The sequence below is a fragment of the Oncorhynchus masou genome, chromosome 2, assembly GCF_036934945.1.
Source record: "Oncorhynchus masou masou isolate Uvic2021 chromosome 2, UVic_Omas_1.1, whole genome shotgun sequence".
Lineage (NCBI taxonomy): Eukaryota > Metazoa > Chordata > Actinopteri > Salmoniformes > Salmonidae > Oncorhynchus > Oncorhynchus masou.
In genome coordinates, this window is record NC_088213.1 from 32,476,899 (window position 1) to 32,485,313 (window position 8,415).

The 8,415-nt window shown below is 41.7% G+C and overlaps 1 pseudogene; it reads left to right on the plus strand.

Annotated features, from left to right (window-relative positions):
• Positions 1-2,664: 2,664 nt before the first annotated feature.
• LOC135554040 (DNA-directed RNA polymerase II subunit GRINL1A-like) lies at positions 2,665-5,282 on the plus strand (annotated as a pseudogene).
• Positions 5,283-8,415: the final 3,133 nt, after the last annotated feature.

Sequence of the window (8,415 nt, forward strand, 5' to 3'; positions counted from 1 at the left end):
CAGTGGCTGATTGTTCATTTTGTGAAGCTTTCAGGTAGGTTATATGTAGCATACAATGGTTTATGTATACACTAGATGACTATAGGGGGCACTGTGTTGAAGCCAACATGACTCAATCTTGCCACTCTGCCACCGTTTAAAATAATCATTTTGGAACCTATAGAAGTGCACTTATTAATGTCTACATTAGTTTTTGCCATAATTATTCTATTAGTGACACTGTAATGCATACTTTTAAATTATATTATGTGGGCTAAACATAAAAGGTTAAAATATATAAAACATTTTACTTAAAGTACATATATTTTTAGATTACTAATATTTTTAGATTACCCACTACAACTAAATTCTTAAATACAATTAATTTTGTCGTTGAAATATTTAATTTAAATATTGTAGAATTCCAAGGATTCCTGGCTTGCTTCTGAAATTTAGCAGGATGGATCCTGCTTGGTCTCAAGATGAAACACCAGATGCTGCTGGAAGTGGTGTTGTAGGGCCAGTAGGTGGCACCCTTTCTAAATATCACAATGATTGGGGACATTTCCCTGTGTAGGGTGCAATCTTTTGGCTGGGATGTTAAATGGGTGTCCTGACTCTCCATGGCACATATTGTAAGAGTAGGGGTGTTACCCCTGGTGTCCTGGCTAAATTCCCAATCTGTCCCTAATACCATCACAGTCACCTAATCATCCCGTTTACAATTGGCTCATTCATCCCCCTGTAACTATTCCCCAGGTTGTTGCTGTGAATGTGTTCTCAGTCAATTTACCTGGTAAAATAAGGGTAAAATAAAAAATAAATGGAGGAATGCTCCTATTGGGGAGTGCCAAGCATCAGCAATCCAAGTTTTATAAAGTCATTGGTCGTATCAGTGTCATCTTTATTTCTCAACGTTGGGTGGCGCCATCTGATCAATTATCTGCGTTTCATCTCTATTTACATGCCATATGATATGAAGCAGCTTTGAAAGTATTTTACTGCAAGGTAAGCAAATACATGAATGTAGGTAAATAACATGTAGTTTATGCCATACTACTAGCTCCAAGAAAATATTCACACACTCAAACAAAGGCTTGTGTGGTGGAGTAACTTACTATAGATTCCTAAAATGTAACAAACTTCTATGGTATGATCATTGGGCACTGTGTTAACTAACCTCCAGACGAGCTTCAATGCCATACAACTCTCCTTCCGTGGCCTCCAACTCCGCTTAAATGCAAGTAAAACCAAATGCATGCTCTTCAACCGATCGCTGCCCACACCTGCCCGTCCAGCATCACTCCTCTCGACAGCTCTGACTTAGAATATGTGGACAACTACAAATACCTAGGTGTCTGGTTAGACTGTAAACTATCCTTACAGACTCACATTAAGCATCTCCAATCCAAAATTAAATCTAGAATCGGCTTCCTATTTCGCAACAAAGCATCCTTCACTCATGCTGCCAAACATACCCTCGTAAAACGGACAATCCTACCGATCCTCGACTTCGGCGATGTAATTTACAAAACAGCCGCCAACACTCCTCATCAAATTGGATGCAGTCTATCACATTGCCATCCCTTTTGTTACCAAAGCCCCATATACTACCCACCACTGCGACCTGTACGCTCTCGTTGGCTGGCCCTCGCTTCATACTTGTCACCAAACCCACTGGCTACAGGTTATCTACAAGTCTCTGCTAGGTAAAGCCCCGCCTTATCTCTGCTCACTGGTCACCATAGCAGCACCCACCCGTAGCATGCGCTCCAGAAGGTATATTTCACTGTTCACCCCCAAAGCCAATTCCTACTTTGGCCGCCTTTCCTTCCAGTTCTCTGCTGCCAATGACTAGAATGAAATGCAAAAATCACTGAAGCCGGAGACTCTTACCTTCCTCACTAGCTTTAAGCACCAGCTGTCTGAGCAGCTCACAGATCAATGAACCTGTACATAGCCCATCTGTAAATAGCCCATCCAACTACCTCATCCTCATACTGTATTTATTTATTTATCTTGCTCCTTTGCACCCCTGTATCTCTACTTGCACATTCATATTTTGCACATCAATCACTCTAGTGTCTAATTGGTATATTGTAATTACTTCGCCACCATGGCCTATTTATTGCCCTACCTACCTTTTCTTACCTCATTTGCACACACTATATAGATTTTCTTCAACTGTATTATTGACTGTATGTTTTGTTTATTCCATGTGTAACTCTGTGTTGTTGTATGTGTCAAACTGCTTTGCTTTATTCTTGGCCAGGTCGCAGTTGTAAATGAGAACTTGTTCTCAACTTGCCTACCTGGCTAAATAAAGGTGAAAAAAATAAATAATAATTGTCGGTACTTGTCTGTCTTGCTGAGTTTTGATATAGTCTTTTCCCGACAATGTCAAGTTAGGAAGTGTAATATGATTAGATAGGTTTAAAAAGTGGAATGGGGTGGTGCGCTTTTTAAATTTTTTTATAGAGGGCAAATAGTTGATAGGGCAATTTGAATTTTTCCCAATTTTGAATTACCGTATCAATAATTTATTGTAGGTAGGCCGTCAATGGCCTCACACACCTTGTCAAGTAGGTGGCGGTGTATGCACCTAAAAGTTGGACGCGATCCGCCAACCAAATCCTAAAGCAAAAGAAGAAGAATATTGAAGGTAACGTACTTCCGTACTACTTCCGGTTACAATGAAAGCGCGCCGGCTGCGTAGCTACCAAAATACAAATTCAATCTAACAGACAGCTGAAGATTAAAGTATATTTTATTGAACAGCATAATCCCGTTAAGTGTAACGCTAATGGAATAACAAAGTCATGTTTTTATAGGGTAATTTGAGCTATTCGGTAAACTTATTTGGGCGGGTTTTAGACTAGTAGCTACTAGCTAGCTAACAATGTTCTCGTCATCGCGGGCAGCTCCATCAGAACGCCAGGGGCAAGTGGGGGTTCTCAAAACCAAGAGCAAAGAAGAACTTGGTGAATTACTGTCACGCCAAGATAAATTATTATCTAACAAGTATGTAACTTCATATCATTCATCTGACAGAAGCTAACTCAAATGAGTATTTAGCTGCTACAACATTACATTCTTGTAGAAACTTCCAGTTGTTGTCTAGACAGTGGTGCCAGTTTTGGCGCATGTGTGTATATGCTATCCGCCTCAATGTAGGCTAGCTGATGTTACTTCAACTAGGGATATGCGTTTTACCCTGAACATGACATTCCTTTGTTTTTACTATCACTGCCAACTACATTTTCTTAAAGTTGAGCTGAAAGCAGTAGTTATTCGTTATTCGTTATTTCTTGTTGTGAGACTGATTTGATATGTTGTTATCAACAGGGGGTTCATACAGACCCTTCCAGACAAAGGGAAGAAGATCTCAGACTTTGCAGAGAGAGTATGCCTTGCTCTTGTCCACAATGAAGAAGAGGAGATGAAGCAAGATATGCTGTCATCTGTCAGGACAGAGCTGCAGTCTAAATACCAGCAGACTTTGACACAAAGACAACGTGGTAGCCAGAATAAACCAGAAACTTCCCAACATAGGAGACAAGCTGGGGACACAGCTCCTGGAAATGTACAAGAATTGGACGTCTCACCTCTGTCACCTAATGTTCAGGAGAGTAAAATGGTTGACACGTTGCAAGAAGACAGTGTGTCCAAAGTATCTGTTGCTGAAGCCATGGAGGTGGTCCAGGCTGGTGGTGATGCAGGGGCCTCTCTAGACTCTGACAGGACAAAGAGAGCGACCTAGCGGAGGCCTTGCAGAGGGTCACTCTGTCTGACCACTCAACTGGCTCGAGTGGATCCCCTAAAGACACATTCAACAGACCTACTGACAACCCCTTCCTTGGAAGGCAGCCACAAAAGAAACCACACTACATAGAAGTCCTGGCGAGGACTGAGAAGGACCCTGCTATGAGGAGAAAGAAGTATAAGCCTAATCAGTATGTCCACTTTGTATGACAGTATTTAAGAATACTGTATAGTTCAGTGATGCTGCCTTTAGTTATGACAATGCACTTGTATTCTCACCTACTAACTCTTATATTAACTCTCCCCGTCAGGGTCTCTGTCACCCAGCCAATCCCCTGGAGGCTTATTACCATCACCAGTGCTCTCCGTTGAGGCCAGGAGGGAGCGAGACAGGAAGCACATTGACGACGTCACTGCGGCCAGGCTGCCACTGCTCCACTACAGCCCTGCCCAGCTGCTGACACTGGAGCAGTCAGCTGACCTGCTACTTGAGCAGACCAGGAAACACCAGGTGAGTGGCCCCTGAGTCTGTCTGACACAACAGAGGAACATTAAGGTCTGTCCAACAACACCAAAATGCTCACTGCTCAAGGTAACAGTTACTCCTGATCAGATGTACGATCAGATTACATGAGGGAATTAAATGTGTTATAAGTGTTGAGGCAACGTCTACCTACCTATTCCATTATCACCACAAAAACACTGTGCTCATCTAGTGATGAACACTCCCTATGCTACTTCCATTCATGGTATAGTATAGCAGCCTAATACTTACTGCTAAGCACTTGCTCATTTTTCAGGTTAATTACCCTACCAATGTCAGCATCTCTCCTGTATTGTGTGTTTCCCTCAGGATTTGCAGGCCAAGCTGGCAGCCCAGAAGCTGTCTGAGGGGCTGAGGTTCAGCACTGGGAGCTATGTTGTGGAAGGGGGCCCGCTGGGCGCCTACAGGGAGGTTCATGACGACGTAGCCCAGTTTTCCTCAGGGGAAGACTAATCCGGGGGGGGGGGGGCGCATCAAGGAAACTCAGGTGACCCCTGACCTCTGAGACAACAGTCTCTGTGCCCTGCATCAGGGCCTATGGAAGGAAGGGGATTGGCAATTCAAAGACTGCCTGAGGAGATGGAAAGGGTCATGGGCATCGGGTGGTTTTGAAGGCACAGTGGGTGTCCCTGTCTTGTCTATCCAGGGAGGTGAATTGTGTGGGTCTTGGTTCACCATCAGTAATTCACTGAGTTGTCACCCAGTCAGCATCCTGTCCAGTTTATCAGAGCTTCCACAGAACCTTAGGCCTCCCGTTGGGTGATGTGTTAGCATACCTAATGCTCCATGCAAAAAGGCTATCTCACCATGTTGTCAGAGAGTAAAATATCAGTTGTGTGATGAGGCTGCTACAGTATTGTCTGGTATTGTTGACTCCCATGGTGGTTGCATTTCCAAAAGACAAAAGTATTGACCGTATGCATGTGAGAAATATAAAGAAAATATTTTTTGTATGATCTTTTTCTAAAGTGTTTCTGATTGAAAATAAACATCTGTTCTTACCATATTTTGGTTGATCATATTCTTGAAATGGGAACAAATCATCATAGACCTAAGTTCTGTGAGCTCTGAAAATAAAGGTGGTAGTGGTTAATTGCGGTCTAAGACGGAGCAGCGTGCTGACATTTTCCAGCAGAATGTTTTCTTAACCCTGCCACAGTTTGATGAGAGCTATGACTCAGCTGTCATTTAAACCCTGTGATGTTATCAGTGGAGAAATCTGTGACACGCTTTAGAAGATTAATATATGGTCTAGTGAAATATTGCAGCTTAATGGAATCTGGCCCAATGGCTGAAATACATCTGGCTTGCATTTGGCTCATGTTACTTGTGGCAGGGTATGATGGGATGGCAGCAGACTGACATACCATTTTTCAGCTTTTTTCTTACTAATGCTGATAAGGAGTGCCAGCAACATTAAAAACTCTTCCCAAACATCCATTCCCATCACCTACAGTCCAATCCTCCCTAGTAGTTATACAGACCCATTTTAACTTTATTATGATTCAGGAATTTTAATGAGGAGAAAGAGAGAAGTGATTGAGGCGAGCTCAGGGGAAATGAGGGAGAATTCATGTTGGTCTGTCTGAGCTCCATGGTTGATGCCCCTTGATAACCCCTGGTAATTGCTGCTGAGCCATTGGTGGGAGCTGCTATAGAAAAAAACACCATCTGGCTGCTGTGTGTTTCGACACAGGTCTGATGGACTCCAGAAAGCTTTGCTCCGACGTCCAATAATAAATATGTCAGCGAGCTCAGGAGAGGATCTTCCTCGTACTGGTATTAATTAAGCCTACCTTGCTTACATAAATGTGGAGACTGTTACCAATTACGAGGTTGCATTTTTCCTACAGCTTTGCTCCATGGTTTCTGGCCTGCGCTATCACTCACAAGTACATTGATATGTCTGAGCTGGAACCAAGCATGCGTTCTATGGCCAGAGCCTTTAAGTTGTTCGTTTGGGAGGTTGCTTATAGTTGTGGTGAATTCCACACTTCTTACCTCAGATGAATAAACTGCTCAGCTAGTCTGCAAGTGATTTGCTCCTACTGTGTGTCCGAAATCACACATCTCTGGGGAGCTGGAATAATTTGGACTTGGGAAGGGGAAATGGCATATGATTTTAAAACTGCCTGTTCAAAGAGCAGCCAGCTCGCCCGTACAGTGAACAGTGATGTATAGACTGGCATTAAGCTCAATCTCAGTTAAATGGTTGCATTATCTTACGTTTGCCATGTTAGTCTGAGGTCATACAATGTTTTCCATTCTCTCCCCTCTTATGTTTAAAAAAAAAAATCTCAAAGCACAAAGGATATGAAATAATGCAGCAGTCAGCAGCTTTGTAATGATGGTTTATCTTCCCCTTCCCAATTACAACCAGCTCTGCCTCCTCTTACTGGGACCAGATTGAATTATGTGTTCCAGGTTTTTTTGTTTCATTCATTGGTATTTTGATATGTGTATTGTTGATCAATTGTACATTTCAGTCTAATTTTCTATTTATGATGTCGAGCTTTTTTCAACCAATGGTATTCAGCAGAAATCTGTTTTCACAATCAATCCTGATGCGTGGAAGACATACGCCAAAGCAGGTCAGAAAATGGTTAGTGTTTTGATAACACAGAGAAAATTGTTTTCAGGGAGTGGGTGCTATTGAACTGGTATCCTGCTGTGTTCTCTCATGGTTGTACATGTAAGTGCAGATATTCAGTATTATTTTACCCAATTCCGCTGCTATTCATTAGTCTAGTCTGTTCTGTCCAATGAGAACAGGTTACTCATAACTTTAACAAGACAACAGTGGGTTTCTCAAGCCTCTGTCTCAGGTTTTTTTTGTGAGAAAGCTGTGTGAGACAGACGGCAGTAAGGAAAAGGGTTGTTTAATGTCATGCCTGATGTCTTCCAGAAGAGACATCGCACGTGGCCTCAACTGTTCTGAAAGTGTGTGCAGCTGCCCCATCATCAACACCATATGCAGATAAGATCACTGAATTCCCTGGCTGGTGTTACTCCTATTAAAACACTGCATTAGAGATTCACTACAGCTGTCTGGAACTGGGTCTCATCATGCATGAAGTAAACATCCCCTTCAAAATGCTGCTATTTTTAGATGAACACCATCATTTACTTTTCCATGAGTTGATGTTGATTTTAATGTCTGGTTTGTATGAAGACAGCGAAAGGCTTGGTTGTGTACATTTTCTTTGTCATATTGTGATTCAGTGCCTTCAGGAAGTATTCATACCCCTTGACTTATTCCACATTTTGTTATTACAGCCTGAATTGAAAATGTATTAAATAGATTTTTCGCTCACCCATCTCCACACAATACTCCATAATGCCAAAGTGAAAACATGTTTTTAGAATGTTTGCAAATTGATTGAAAATGAAATACATAAATATCTAAATTACATAAGTAGTCACACCCCTGACTAAGTACATGTTATAATCACCTTTGGCAGTCTTTCTGGGTAAGTCTATTAAGACTTTTGCACACCTGGATTGTACAATATTTGCACATTATTCTTTTTTAAATTCTTCAACATCTGTCAAGTTGGTTGTTGATCATTGCTAGACAGCCATTTTCAAATCTTGTCATAGAATTTCAAGCCAATTTAAGTCAAAACTGTAACTAGGCCATTCAGGAACATTCAATGTTGTCTTGGTAAGCAATTTCAGTGTTTATTTGGTCTTGTATTTCCGGTTACTGTCCTGCTGAAAGGTGAATTTGTCTCTCCGTGTCTGTTGGAAAGCAGACTGAACCCAGCTTTCCTCTAGGATGTTGCTTGTGCGTAGCTCTATTCTTTTATATTTGTATTCTGTACAGTCTTTTCACTTTGTCAATTAGGTTACTATTGTGGAGTAACTACAATGTTGATGATCCATCCTCAGTTTACTCATCTCTATAACTGTTTTAAATTCACCATTAGCCTCATGGTGACATCCCTGAGCGGTTTCCTTCCTCTCCTGCAACTGAGTTAGGAAGGACGCCTGTATCTTTGTAGTGACTGGGTGTATTATTACACCATCCAAAATGTATAGCTTCACCATGCTCAAAGTTTTTTTTTTTTTTTACCATTCTACCAATAGGTGCACTTCTTAGTGAGGCATTGGAAAACCTCCCTGGTCTT